The sequence below is a fragment of the Silurus meridionalis genome, chromosome 28, assembly GCF_014805685.1.
Source record: "Silurus meridionalis isolate SWU-2019-XX chromosome 28, ASM1480568v1, whole genome shotgun sequence".
In the NCBI taxonomy this organism is placed as follows: domain Eukaryota; kingdom Metazoa; phylum Chordata; class Actinopteri; order Siluriformes; family Siluridae; genus Silurus; species Silurus meridionalis.
Genome location: NC_060911.1, coordinates 11,633,451 through 11,648,136, shown reverse-complemented (window position 1 = coordinate 11,648,136; position 14,686 = coordinate 11,633,451). Strand labels below are relative to the sequence as shown.

The window sequence follows — 14,686 nt, the reverse complement described above, 5'->3', positions numbered from 1 at the left end:
TGTGCGACATTCAGAAGATGTTCCATCAGTTCCATGTGGTTGAATCTGATCGCAACTTCTTGCGCTTCCTCTGGTGGAAGCAAGGAAATTTGAACTCACAGCCCACCGAGTTTCGCATGAAGGTACATTTGTTCGGTGCTGCTTCTTCTCCGGGATGTGCAAACTATGGGATGAAACATCTAGCTAAGGAGAATCGCGACATCTACCCTCAAGGCTCAAGATTTGTTATGAGGAACTTTTATGTGGATGATGGGCTGCAAGCGTCGAAAACACCGAAGATGCCATTCAGCTTGCCAGGGAAGCTCGTGAACTCTGCGCCATGGGCGGTCTCCGACTACATAAATTTGTGTCTAATGACAAAAGGGTATTAGAGAGTATACCACTCTCGAACGAGCCACCAACGTGAAGGATAAGAATCTCTCATTTGATGAATTGCCACTCGAGAGAGCTCTCGGATTCAATGGGATGTGGAGTCTGACCGCTTCAAGCTTAACGTCAGCCTCAAAGAACAGCCTGCGACGCGACGCGGCATTTTATCTACAGTAGCTTCACTGTACGATCCTCTTGGATTTGTAGCGCCAGTCGTCCTCAAAGCAAAGAGCATTCTTCAAGAGATGTGCAGGCGAGGTACTGGCTGGGACGATCCTCTTACTGATGAGCTTCGACATAAATGGGAACAATGGAAAGAGATCTAGCCCACTTAGATAATTTTACCATAGCCCGTACCTACACACCTGCTGGATTTGGAAGGGTCTCTAAGACAGAGCTGCATCACTTCTCTGATGCCAGTATGAAGGGTTACGCCAGTGTTCATACCTGCGACTTCAAAACGAAAAGGGAGATGTTCATTGTGCCTTGGTTGTAGGAAAATCACGTGTCTCTCCAACCAAAGTCACAACCATCCCACGACTAGAATTAACAGCAGCAGTTGTTTCCGTGAAAATAAGCAACATGCTTAAGGAGGAATTGGGATGCATTAATGCAGAGGAATTCTTCTGGACTGACTCTAAAGTGGTCTTAGGATACATAAGAAATGAAGCGACGGTTCCACACGTTTGTAGCTAACCGGGTTCAAAAGATTCAGCTCAGCTCAGCCCCACAACAGTGGCGATATGTCCCGACAAATGAGAATCCTGCTGACCATGCCTCCCGGGGCTTGACTGCCAGTGAGTTTTTATCATCTACCTGGCTTGCCGGACCTAAGTTCTTATGGAACAAGGAAATAAAGCTGGCTACAGAGGAAGTACCAGAGTTATCAGTCGGAGATCCAGAGGTCAGGAGTGTTCTAGCACTCAGTACTAAAACCACGGAACACGCAAGCATCATTGATCGTCTGTCTAAGTTCTCATCTTGGTCGCTAACTATACGAGCAATTGCACGCATTCTAAGGCGCATAAGCAATAACAGATCAAACAATCTCACCACTGTAACCGAACGTGAAGAGGCAGAACATCATCTAATCAAAATTCTGCAGAAAAATGTGTATCAAGAAGAGCTAAAACTGCTGAGCAAAGGAATCCTCTACCACGGCATAATCCTTTGCACGCTCTTGACGCTTTTCTCCATGACGACGGCATACTCAGGGTGGGAGGGAGGCTATGCAACTCCTCTCTTCCCAACTTCTTCAAGCACCCTGCAATCATTCCCAAAGATCATCACATCACAAGGATGATTATTGCTTATCATCACGAAAAGATGAAACATCAAGGTAAAGGTCTTACTATCAACGAAATAAGGCGCAGTGGCTACTGGATTACAGGAATCAACCGGGCTGTTGCATCCTACATTCGTCAATGTGTCATCTGTAGACGGCTACGCAGACCTATGGAGGAGCAAAGATGGCCGATCTACCGCCAGAACGGTTGGAGCCATCCCCTCCTTTCACTTTCTGTGGCATGGATTGCTTCGGGCCATTCCTTACAAAACAAGGAAGAAAAGAGAACAAGAGATACGGTCTTCTTTTCACTTGTCTTAGTTCCCGTGCTGTCCATATTGAGATTCTCGAGGACATGTCGACAGATGCTTTCATCAACGGCCTTCGATGTTTCATCGCCATACGTGGTGCTGTTCGTCTGATCAGGTCTGACCCAGGAAGCAACTTTGTAGGAGCCAAAATGAGTTCAGAGAAGCTCTAAAGGAAGTTGATGCAGATCGTCTTGCTGTATTTCTTGCAAATAGGCAGTGCGACTTCAGAATGAATGCACCCCATGCTAGCCATTCAGGAGGGTGTGGAAAGACATATAAGGACTGTGAGAAGTGTCCTAAGATCCACTCTCGCTCTTTCCTCTGGTAGACTAAATGATGCTTCGTTACGGGCCTATTTCTATGAAGCTATGGCTATAGTCAACAGCCGTCCTCTGACTGTTGACAATCTCAGTGATCCCCATAGCCTCGAACCACTCACCCTAATCATCTTCTGACAATGAAATCTGTTCGGGCCTTACCTCCTCCAGGTGAATTCATCAGAGAAGATATGTATGGCAAGAAAAGGTGGAGACAAGTTCAATACCTTGCAGAACAGTTTTGGAGTCGATGGCGAAAGGAATACCTCGCCAACATAGCTCTTAGACAGCGCTGGCATGCTCCAAGAAGGAATTTACAAGTTGGAGATATCGTAATCCTGAAAGGAGAGGATTTGCAGAGGAATGAGTGGAGATTGGGTAGAGTTTCAAAGGTCACTACTGACAAAGACGGACTTGTACGGAGAGTTAAACTCCAGCTTGGTGACCGTAAGCTTGGCAAAAAAGGGGAGCGTCTTCACGAGTTATCAGAAGTCGAGCGCCCAATCCAGAAGCTCGTTCTGTTGCTGGAGTCTAATTAAATCTGCTCCTTCCCTCTATAGTGCATAATAGTACATAGTCGTTGCTAAGTTTCCAACTTTGGAAACTTATACGGTTTTCGGGAAGGTAAATTTTCAGTTTAAATCATTCGTGCTTAATGTAGTCTGTGTACGTCCCATTATTCACTCATGATTGGTGGGAGTGTAACTAACTCTTAGAAAAGAGTTAGTAAGGTAATGATTTTGAGCTCCATTTTGTTTGGTCTCTTCCGCCCCATACGGTATAGTCCTTTAACTCCGCCCCCATACGGTATTGTCTTTTAGCCCCGCCCCCTTACGGTATAATCCTTTGACTCTGCCCCCCACTAGTTAGTGTGACGTACACCATGGTAAAGGAAAGTCATGTCGCTTAAATGCTCTGAAATCGTACAAGGTTCTTAAGGAAAGTAAGGGATAATTAAGCACAAGGTTCTTAAGGAAAGTAAGGGATAAATAAGCACCTAGCTGGAGCAGGAACAAGGTACTATGATTGATTTGTTTGATGTGTATATGTATTAATATTTTGGTTAATCTATTTAACTGTGAAGTGTTTTTAATGTGTTGTTGTCACTGCCACATCTGTGACATCATCGTGTGACATCACAGGGGGTTTCTTTTGAATGGCTATTCATGTTTATGTTTGTAAGAGCTGATTGTTTTATTTGTTATTTATCTGTTCTGTAGCTCTTACGGTGTTTCACTAAGAAAAGGTTTCTCATCAAGGAAAGGTAGATTTTGTGTTTCGCAAAGGAAAGGCTGACGGCTGAACACAAAATAAAGGCTTTTTGAAACATCAGTACGCTTCACCATTGTCTGGCTAGGGGTTAGCTACACCGCCTCCTCTGGTCGGCTCTTGCTCATCATTGGTCCTTTTTTTCCCCAGGCCTCCATTCCAGCTACCCGGTAGCTTCACCTATAGCCAATAAAGTGCAGAAGAAAAACGGGGAGCGCAGTAGAAAAAAAAAATAGATACTCTCACAATAATGTTTCAGCTGGGCACTGAGTTATGGCAGCATGTGTTTCATGTGCTGAGAGAGACCACACAAACTGTATTGCTAGGCTGGGACTTTCTATTGAGGAATCATGCTTTGTTGGACCTCAGCTGTGCTAAGCTACAACTGTGGCACATCTCAGTTCCTCTCCTTACCAGCAAAGACTTTGTTCCCAGGTGCTGCAATGTTTCGCTGGCCACTGCTATGACCTTACCTCTACTCAGTCTGTGGTGCCTGTTAAAGTATGCTTGCCGAATACAGCTCGCTTAACAAGTGACTTTGTTGGATATCTGGATCCCAATGTGGCGGATTCTTCCAGCCTAGTTGTTGCTCACACGGTAGGCACAGTTCACAACGGACTTACTAAAACTCGGATCTTAAACCCAGGACATTTTCTTGAAGGAGAACATGCACCTGGGTGAATTTTATGATGACTCCGATGTTCAGCCATTCCATGTTTCAGTGGATATAGCAACCGTGTCCTTTCCCAGTGATATCCCTCCTGTGTCGCTGGTTGAGTCAACTATTTCTGTGTCTGAGAAAGCTTCACTTTCGTCATTACTTTTGGAGTACAAAGATATCATTAGCTTGTCCAGACAGTATGGCAGTAAATGTAAACTTGTAAAACATCACATCAGAACGGGTGAGCAAGCACCTATTAAGCAGGGTGGCAGCTCCAGGAAAACAAGTTGAGATGGAGAAACAAGTGACTGGCCTGCTAGCAGATGGCGTTATTGAGGAAAGCTGTAGCCCATGGGCAACACTAGTTGTTTTAGTGAAGAAGAAGTGTGGCGCCTGCTGTTTTTGTGTGGACTATAGATGCTTAAACAGTGTGACTATTAAAGACTCGCATCCCTTGCATTTTGTGACTGACATCTTGGACGCATTAGCAGGCGCGATGTGGTTTAGCACGCTTGGATTTCTCTTACGGTTACTGGCAGGTGGAAGTCGAAGAGGAGGATCAAGAGAAGACGGCCTTTACTAAAGGACAAGGGCGGTCCAGCTAATAGGTCTTTGCAACGCTCCTGCCACATTTAAACGTTTGATAGAGCTAGTTCTCAGAGAGCTCCCGTGGCACATCTGCATGGTATATCTCGATGACATTTTGATTTATAACAAAACATTTACAGAACTGTTGAGCCTCAAGGACATGTTTTCAAGAATCCAGTCTGCTTGTTGCTGTTTGTTGCTTCTCCAAGTCTGGATATTTTTGAGAATGCCACCTTGTCAGAGATCATGTGGTTTTTCTGGTCCATGTAGTCTCCAGCCTGATCCTAAGAACACTGAGAAAGTCTTGAACTGGCTAGTTCCCCATTCTCCTTCTGAGGTGAGAGCCTTTGTGGGACTTTGTTCCTATTACAGACGCTTTGTTAAGGGCTTTTCTAAACTTGTGGCCCGCTGAACCAACTTGTTGGGAAGAATGTCTCCTTTATGTGGACTCCTGAATGTGACATATCATTTAACCTTTTGAAAAGTGTGTTGTCATCTGACCCTGTAGTGATATTGCCTGACTTCAGTTAAAATTCAGTTTAAAATTTACACTGATGCGTCCAACAATGCAGTTGGAGCAGTTCTTGCCCAGGACAGAGATGGACTGGATCAATTGGTCGCATATGCCAGCCGGACACTGACTTCCACGCAGAGGTGTTGGGCCACCTTTGATCAGGAGTTGTGGGCTGTTGTGTGGGCAGTACGGGAGTTTAAGCATTACATTGGACTTACTGCATTTACCATTATCACAGACCACCATCCAACAGGCAGAAGTGGTAGATGGATCCTGGAGCTATACCCTTTGAATTGGGTCATTGTACACAAAGATGGGAATGCGGATGCACTTTCTCGCTGCCCTGAGTCACCCAGCTTGAGTAAGGCAGGGCCAAGTGGTAAGGGAGTACTGGATGTGAACGTGGTGAGTTCTGCTCGAACGGACACTGACATTCCGTGTTCCTCTGATGTCTCTGATTCTACTGGTGATGAGGCTGCCGTGTACTCACTAAGCAATTCGGACAGCGGGTCTCATTTTAATACTTTTTCATACACTGTACCAGACATTAGGGCTATGCAGCACGCTGACCCTGGTATTTCGACTGTGTTAGGCTAGGTGGCTCAATCCATAAGACCAGGTGGAGGTTACAGGGAGCTTCTTGGCGCTTACGTAAGTTCTGGACTGAATTTAATCATCTTTCTATTGTTGATGGACTGTTATGCCGTTAATTTTTGCCCACTCACGGGAATCTGGTGGTTCAAATGATTGTTCCCTCTGCTCTGGTATCTGACATTCTTTTACAGCTGCATGGTGCACCAGCTTCTGCCCATTTCTCTTCTGAGCGAGTGTGGGAACGGGCGAGACAATTTTGTTACTGGCCTTCGATGTACAGGGATATCAAAGCATGGTGTAAGCAATGCAAGGCGTGTCAGATGCGGCGTAGTCCTGTTCCAGCCCAACGTGCGCCGATGGGTGGTTCTCAGTCAGTGCAACTATTTGAAAGAGTGGCTATGGACATCTTGGAGCTGCCTACCACTTCGAAAGGTATCCGGTATGTGCTGGTCATCGAGGACTATTTAACCAAATTTGTCAATTTGTATGCTTTACCTAACCAGTCTGTACAGACGGTGGCACAATGTCTGTTTAAGGACTATGTTCTGCTTCATGGCGTACCAGGGACTTTGCACTCAGATCAAGGTCGTCAGTTTGAGGCGGAAGTGGTTTAGACAGTCTGCCATCTTTTGAACATTAAAAAGACTCGCACCACACCTTACCACCCAAAATCAGACGGCATGGTTGAGCGCTTTAATCGGACTCTGATTGATCAACTGGCTAAGACACTTTTGACTTATGGAGAGAAGTGAGATGATTATGTGATGTTATGTGATAACGTGGCTTTTGTTTACAATACCACGGCTCACTCCAGCACTCATTTCACTCCTTCCTTTTTGACCCACGGTCAGGAAGCACGAGTTGTCAATGTACTGTTACCCACCCATGCTCTTGACTCTCAGATGGCAGAGTCACATGGTGAGTTTGTTCTTTCACTGCTGATGAAACTGAACTCTGCCTTTAGCAGTGCGCGGATGCAAAGTGAGGCAGCTTATGACCGTCAGAAACTGTACCAAGACTTTCCTTGCATCACCAACCTTATGATGTAGGTGCCATGGTGTGGCTCCACAACATGGTGGAGAGTCACATAAAGCTGGCCCCCCTTCGGAAGGGACCGTATAAAGTTGTGCAAATCTTGGATTCATGTGGTGAACCTGGACTGACTTACTGGATTGTAAACCCCTTTTGACAATGCTGAGAGGGCTCAAGTAGTGCATTATGACAGGGTACGGCTGGACACATTGCCCATTTCCCCCTTGTCACAGCCTGGACCATTTCCCATGGGATCTGATGTCTTCTGTAGGGAGGACTGTGTTCCTTTCCAAAAAGATCTGGATGCTTTGGCGGACTCACAGTGTTCAGTTGGGAGGCTAGAACCTAGCTTTAGTAGGATTGGGAGAGTTTGTAGACCTCCTGGCCATTTGCAGGATTTTGTTCTGTATTGATATGAATGTTTTTCTCAGTTTAAGTGGGATGTTGTCAAATGGTTCTGTGCTTTGTTTTATGTTCATCATACATTGCTGTTTATGATCTGTCATTTTTGGGTTTTTTTACGTATTCTCCCTGATGTTTTTTTTTTTTTTTTGCATACAAACAGGGACGTTTATTTTGTGAGGGGGGGCATATGTAACAGACTGTTAGTTTTAAGATGGTTTTCACACTGTTTCACATACATTCCTTTGTCTGTTCAGTGTCTATAGAATATTTACGATGTTAGTCTGTAAGGTAAACAGGGAGTCCTTATCTGGACTCACACATCTCCGGCTAGTATATCCTCTTGTCTAAACAGGAAACAACTAGGTCAGGTTTTTTTTCTCTGTATGAGTATATATACGTTCTACTGCCTGCAATAAACTGAAGAGGAAGCATTTGCTGTGTGCGGTGTGATTCTTCCCTGATCAGAAAGGCCTATGGGCATCGCAGATCGTATGGAAAACCTCTCCAAGAATTAAGTTTCGTTTGGGCATGATAAAAATCGAACAGTTTTGGTGTCAGAAGTGGGATACTTTCGGCAATATCCAAAAAGGGAAATCACGCATCAAGGTAAGTTTTAAGATACTTCCTTGTTTGTGGGGATTGTCCTGTATGCCAGCCAATAGGGCTGCATATGTTTTCGTGTCTTGGTTATGCATTAATTGTTTAATTAATGATAATTTCCTTTGGTGGGATGATTTCGTCGCGACATTGGTTTCCTCACCTTAGATGTAAGACGTTTTTTATGGTCTGTCTAATATAGGTGATATTGTCTGAAGTATCAAAAAGAATCCACGATAATTTATATGCCCGAAAAAAATAGATAAATGAAAAATTAATTGTTTAGAAAAAAAAAGAAAAAAAAGTGAGAGAAAAGTGAAAAGGAACTAAAGAAAAACGGACATTTTGAAAAGACAAAAAAAGGTGTTTTGATCGAGACACATTCACCGTATAACACACCGATTAATCCCGTCTTGAAGGCAGATAAAAAATGCTGGAGGCTAACACAAGATTTACGTCAGATTAATAAATTAGTTATTCCGTTAGCTCCTTTGGTGCCCGATGTAGCTACTATTGTTAACTCTATACCAGCGACTCACAGTTTTTTTTTACTGTGATTGATGTTTGTTCTTTTTTTTTTCAGTGTCCCTTTGGCCTCAGAGACGCAGACGCTTTTCGCATTTACCTATAGGGGACGTCAATTCACCTGGACACATCTTCCTCAAGGTTTTGTTGACTCGTCAGCCGAATTATGCTAAGCCTTTTCACCTATATGTGCACGAACGTAGTGGTATGGCTGCGGGGATCCTAGCCCAGGAACACGGTGACAGATATCGCCCTGTTGCGTATCTTTCCAAATCTTTAGACAAGATAGCACAAGGGTTGCCCTCGTGCTTGCGTGCAGTGGCAAGCTCTGATGGTCCGGGATGCTGAGAAAACGGTGCTGTCACATCCTTTGATACTGTACACCTCACATCAGGTAACAGCTATTTTACACAACCTCAACACACAACATATGACAGCACAACGTAGATCTGGTTATGAGACCACGCTCTTGGCAAGGGAAAACTTAACTATTAAGCCTTCTTCTCAGCCGCATTCAGCTGTAGTAGCTTTGCGTGATCTGCTAAACGATATTGACTTAGATGGTTTTGACAACGCACATGATTGCCTTAAACACATTAAACAAGAGACCGCTTGTAGGCCCGATCTTTTAGATACGGCCCTGGAAGAGGGTGTCAGAACTCAGAGCCTGTCTCTAAGGTGACACATCGAGGGTGGATTCTTTGCTCAGAGGATTCCCAATAATGCCCAGCCAATTCTAGAAAAAAACACAAATGTAATTGACACAAACCGCCAATGAAGGATCCACAGTCCTGGATGAGTAAAAGCAAAATTTCTTTATTCCATGCAAGAGAAGATGGGTACTTCACATCAAAATGAACAGCACATCAAAAATGATATTTTTATATAAGTCCTTCACCTTGAGTAATTCCCCTTATTTTCCGAACTTGCCCTCTTTTTTTCCATTCCCCTTATCTTTGGCCTTGGTGTTCATTCCTCAAAACAACACCATATTTGGAGTTTTTGTTTTTTCCAATTCCCCTTATATTCGGCCTTTTTCTGATTTTATATTTAAAAAATGAGTGAGTATAAAGCCCTTCTTTTCTCTGGACCCAACCATACATTGCTTCAGTCTTTCAAGTGTGAACAACCATTTTTGCGGCCTATTTTGTCTTCCTGCAACTGCAATGGGTAAGTGTTATGCTTTATTCTTTTTTTATAATGCTGTTTGCTATTCTACTTTTATTGAATTGAGTTATAGATTGCCTGTATACATGTGCTTGATTATATTACTTAGTGCCCAGGTTATATTTTAGTTGTGCATTCTGAACTGATTGTTACATAGTGTATAGAATCTTCTCTTGAGTGTGTGTTATCCTTTGCCTGCGCCCAACAGTCACCGTGATTTTACCCTGTCTAACATCTTATCTCTGTTGGTCTCTTTTGCTCAGCTCCACCACGCAGACCTCCTAGATCGTCTCCGATGGGTATTCTTCGCAGACAATCCCGCCAGTTCCAGCTCTCCTCACTTGCCGCTGAGCTTACTCAATTTCTTGACCAGCTCTCTAGCCCAATTGTCCCAGAGAATCCCTTTCTGCCTCCTCGCATTGTGCAGAGCACTTCTACGCGCAACATGGGCACACAGACTTCTCCTGACCTTAACAACTGCAGCGAAGGCTCCTGCCTCCCTGATATGTCACCACTGTTTTCTCCCTATCCTTCACACTGGTCTCCCACTGATTATTCCCCTACGTCTCCCGTTGCTCTGCCAAGCCACCGGGCTCCTGCGCCTTCACCCGGCCTTGGGCCTAGCTACTCCTTCATGTCTCCTGCACCTGCAGTAGCCCACATGCCTTGTTATCCCAATAAAAATGCTTAAACTCCCTCAAGGTCATTTTCTGTCCTTCTTTGTCTATTCCACACACTTATAACATTCAGTCAGACTCTATCCTACTCACACATGTAAATACCTTATTATTACTATTTTACTTACACTTGGTGTAAATAAAGGCTTGATTAACATATAGGTTAAATAGGTTTTATCAAACTACTTCTATTGTATCTAATAAGTTCTATATTTGATTATTAGGTTAATTTTTGTTGGATTAATGTTAGTTTGATTATAACACTCGACAAGGGGGATTGTCTATGTGTAGATGGTTCATGTTCAAAAGCTTCTGATGATGTGTATTTGTCAGGGTGCGAGCGAAAACAGAAGGCGGAAGCCGGAGTACAGCTCGCTCGAGTTTTAATACAAGCGTGAGGGAGAGAGAGACACACGAGCACACACACACACACAGGCACGCACACGCGCGCACACACACACACATACAAGCACAAGCACACGGCAGTCCTTATGTTGAGAGAGTCCGAGGTGCGCTAGCTGACCCGAGATGCGCGGGGAGGTGAATCGCGTCCGGTACGGGATTGTGGAGTCCGGACAGAACGGAACGGAAGACATAGACATAAGCACAAAACAAACAACCCATACAACCAGTACGTAGCGTCCAACACATTCAATAACGAACGGGGGTTGGGAGTGAATGAGGAGCTTATATAGAAGCAGGGTGGAGTGATGATGAACCCCAGGTGAGCGTGATTATGCTTGGAGCTCCAGAGAGAGTGGAGGCATGAGTGATGATGAGCTCCAGGTGTGCGTGATTAAACCTGGAGCTCTAGGAAAAGCGGAGGCATAGAGAGCCACCAAAGGGGGCGTGGCAGGTGGTTCCCTGACATTACCCCCCCCCGAGGGGCGGCACCCGACGCCCCAAACCCACAGACGCTCGGAGGGCCAGGGCACTTGGAGGAGGATCCCGGTGTCCGTCCAGGGTCGAACGGGACCTGGTCAGGACCTCCGCAGAACCGGAGAAGGCCAGAAAGGACCCGAGGCGGGGCGACAGCCCAGGCGAAGCGCAGGAACCGGAGGATGCCCATCCCGAAGGCACAGGACAGAACCATGCTCCCAGCGGAGGTCCGAAACGGCGCGTAGCTCATTGCGGAGGCCAGAATCGGAGCGAAACCTCTGGTGAAGATCGGAGCCAGGACGAAGGCTGGAGAAACAGCTCCAGCGGCGACCGGGGACGGAGAGCTGCCTGTAGCGGAGACCAGGGACGAAGGGACGTCTTTGGCGGAGCCAGGAGGCAGTGAGACAGCTCCAGCGTCGGATAAGGACCAAGCTGCGCCCGCAGCGGAGTCCCGAGGTTGAGCGACCTCCACAGCAGAGACCTGAGACTGAGTGATGCCCTTGGCGGCGATCAGGGTCGGACAGACGCCCAATGGGGAGGTCTGGATCGGAGCTACGTCCGTAGTGGAGATCGGAGTACGAGTGATGCACCCAGTTGAGCCCGGAAGCAGAAAAACGACCCCGGTGGTGTCCAGAGGCCCAGTGACGTCCACGGTGGAGTTCAGAGGCGGGACGCCACCATCAGAGGAGCCCGGAGGCGAGACGTTGCCATCGAAGGAGCCCGGAGGCGAGACGCCACCATCGGAGGAGCCCGGAGGCGAGACGCCGCCATCGGAGGAGCCCGGAGGCGAGACGCCGCCATCGGAGGAGCCCGGAGGCGAGACGTCGTCAAAGGAGGAGCTCTGGGGCGAGACGTCGCCTTTCAGGAAGCCCGGGAGCGAGACGTCGTCAGAGGAGGAGCTCTGGGGCGAGACGTCGCCTCCCAGGAAGCTCGGGAGCGAGACGTCGTCAGAGGAGGAGCTCTGGGGCGAGACGTCGCCTTCCAGGAAGCTCGGGAGCGAGACGTCGTCAGAGGAGGAGCTCTGGGGCGAGACGTCGCCTTCCAGGAAGCTCGGGAGCGAGACGTCGTCGAAGGAGGAGCTCTGAGGCGAGACGTCGCCATCGGAGGAGCTCGGAGGCGTGATGTCGCCTGCAGGGGTGCCCAAGAGCGAGACGTCGCCGGCGGAGCTCATGGGCGACACGTCGCCATTGGAGGAGCTCAGAGGCGTGACGTCGTCTTTGGAGGTGCTCGAAGGCATGACGTCGCCATCGGAGTCGCACGAAGGCAAGACGTCGCCATCAGTGGAGCTCGGAGGCGGGACGTGCTGCAGCAGAGAGGAGCTCTCAGAGACTCTGTGGAGCGGAGAGGAGCTCTCGGAGACTCTGTGGAGCGGAGAGGAGCTCTCGGAGACTCTGTGGAGCGGAGAGGAGCTCTCGGAGACTCTGTGGAGCGGAGAGGAGCTCTCAGGAATGCTCTGGGGCAGAGAGAATCTCTGCGACGTGGCTTCACCGGGAGCGGAACCCTGTGACATGGCCTCACCTCCAGGGGAACAGTGAGGCAAGCAGTCGCCTTCTGGGAGACCGTGAGCCGAGTCGTCGCCTTCGGGGAGACCGTGAGGCGGCGGTACGACATCCCTTTCGCGTCCAGGCGGCGGTACGACGTCCTTTTCTTGGCCAGACGGCGGTGCGACTTCCCCTTCACGGCCAGACGGCTGTGCGACGTCCCTTTCGCAGCCTTGGGGCTGAGCTGAGTGCACTGGGAAGCTCCGGGGTGGAACGGAGCTGTCCTGGAGGTCCTGAAGCGGAACAGAGCTCTCTTCAGGACTCTGAAGTGGGACGGAGCTCTTTTCAGGACTCTGAAGCGGAGAGGAGCTCTCGGAGACACTCTGTGACAGAGAGGAGCTTTCTGTGGAGGCCTGGAGCAGAGCTGAGCTCTCGTGGAGGTCCTGGAGCAGAACTGAGCTCTTGTGGAGGTCCTGGAGCAGAACCAAGCTCTCGTGGAGGTCCTGGGGCAGAGCTGCGCTTTCGTGGAGGTCCTGGGGCAGAGCTGTGCTCTCGTAGAGGTCCTGGGGCAGAGCTGCGTTCTTGTAGAGGTCCTGGGGCAGAGCTGCGCTTTTCTGGACGACCTGGAACGGAGCTGAGCTCTCCTGGACGACCTGGAACAGGAAGGGGCTGTCCTGGAAACCTTGGAGTGGAACAGAGCTGTCCGGGAAACTCTGAAGCAAAGCTGTTCTCTCCTGAAGGTCCTGGAGCGGAGCTACGCTCTCCTGGAGGTCCTGGGGCGGAGCTACGCTCTCTTGGAGGTCCTGGAGCAGGCTGAGGATCTCCTGGAGGCCCTGGGGCGGAGTGGAGCCATCCTGAAGGGCCTGGAGCAGGGCGGAGATCTCCTGGAGGTCCTGGGGTGGAGCAGAGCCATCCTGGAGGGCCTGGTGCAGGGCCTGGAGCAGGGTGGAAATCCCCCGGAGGTCCTGGGACGGAGGGGCGCTCTCGGGGAAACTCTGGTGCGGAACGGAGCTCTTCGGTAAACACTGGAGCGGAATCGTGCTTTCGGTAACGGGAGAGAGATGGTGGAGATCTGCGGTGACCATCCCTAGTTCCCGGGTGAGAAGCCGGATAAACCGGGCGCACGAGCCGAATTCGCCACCAGAGGCGCTCCACAACTCACTGGCCAGAGAGAGGGATTCTCCAGACAGCAGAGAAATGTGGAGGGCGATCTTGTCTGCTTCAGTGGGGTAAGAGGATGAATAAGAGTCTATGTGTAGATGGTTCATGTTCAAAAGCTTCTGATGATGTGTATTTGTCAGGGTGCGAGCGAAAACAGAAGGCGGAAGCCGGAGTACAGCTCGCTCGAGTTTTAATACAAGCGTGAGGGAGAGAGAGACACACGAGCACACACACAGTGGTGAATATATATATTCACCAACGCTCCATATAAATCCGCCCCACTCAGCCCTGTCGCCGGAGAAGCGAGCCGGGAAATCCATGACGTCATCACGGGGGCGTGGCGCTGCCGAGCATGATCCGCGTGAAACGGCAGCGGGTTTTCGGGTTTTCCCCGAGGCGGAGCTCGGCCGTCGTTTCATCGCGGCACAGCGAATCCTCCATCCGAGGTTGGGATCGCGCCGGGACCACGGCAACAACCGATCATTTTATTTATTTATTTATTTTTTATTATATCCTTTTCAGGAGGTTCGTTATTCTGTCAGGGTGCGAGCGAAAACAGAAGGCGGAAGCCGGAGTACAGCTCGCTCGAGTTTTAATACAAGCGTGAGGGAGAGAGAGACACACGAGCACACACACACACACACACACACACACACACACACACACACACACATACAAGCACAAGCACACGGCAGTCCTTATGTTGAGAGAGTCCGAGGTGCGCTAGCTGACCCGAGATGCGCGGGGAGGTGAAGCGCGGCGATGCGGGATTGTGGAGTCCGGACAGAGCGGAGCGGAAGACATAGACATAAGCACAAAACAAACAACCCATACAACCAGTACGTAGCGTCCAA

General features: G+C 48.6%; 1 long non-coding RNA gene across 1 annotated transcript; it reads left to right on the top strand.

Moving 5' to 3' along the window:
• Positions 1 to 5,904: 5,904 nt before the first annotated feature.
• LOC124381252 lies at positions 5,905 to 8,764 on the top strand. Its single transcript, XR_006924816.1, has 3 exons — positions 5,905 to 5,965; positions 6,100 to 6,347; positions 8,526 to 8,764. It is a non-coding gene; the product is annotated as an uncharacterized LOC124381252 (long non-coding RNA).
• The last annotated feature ends 5,922 nt before the right edge of the window (positions 8,765 to 14,686 follow it).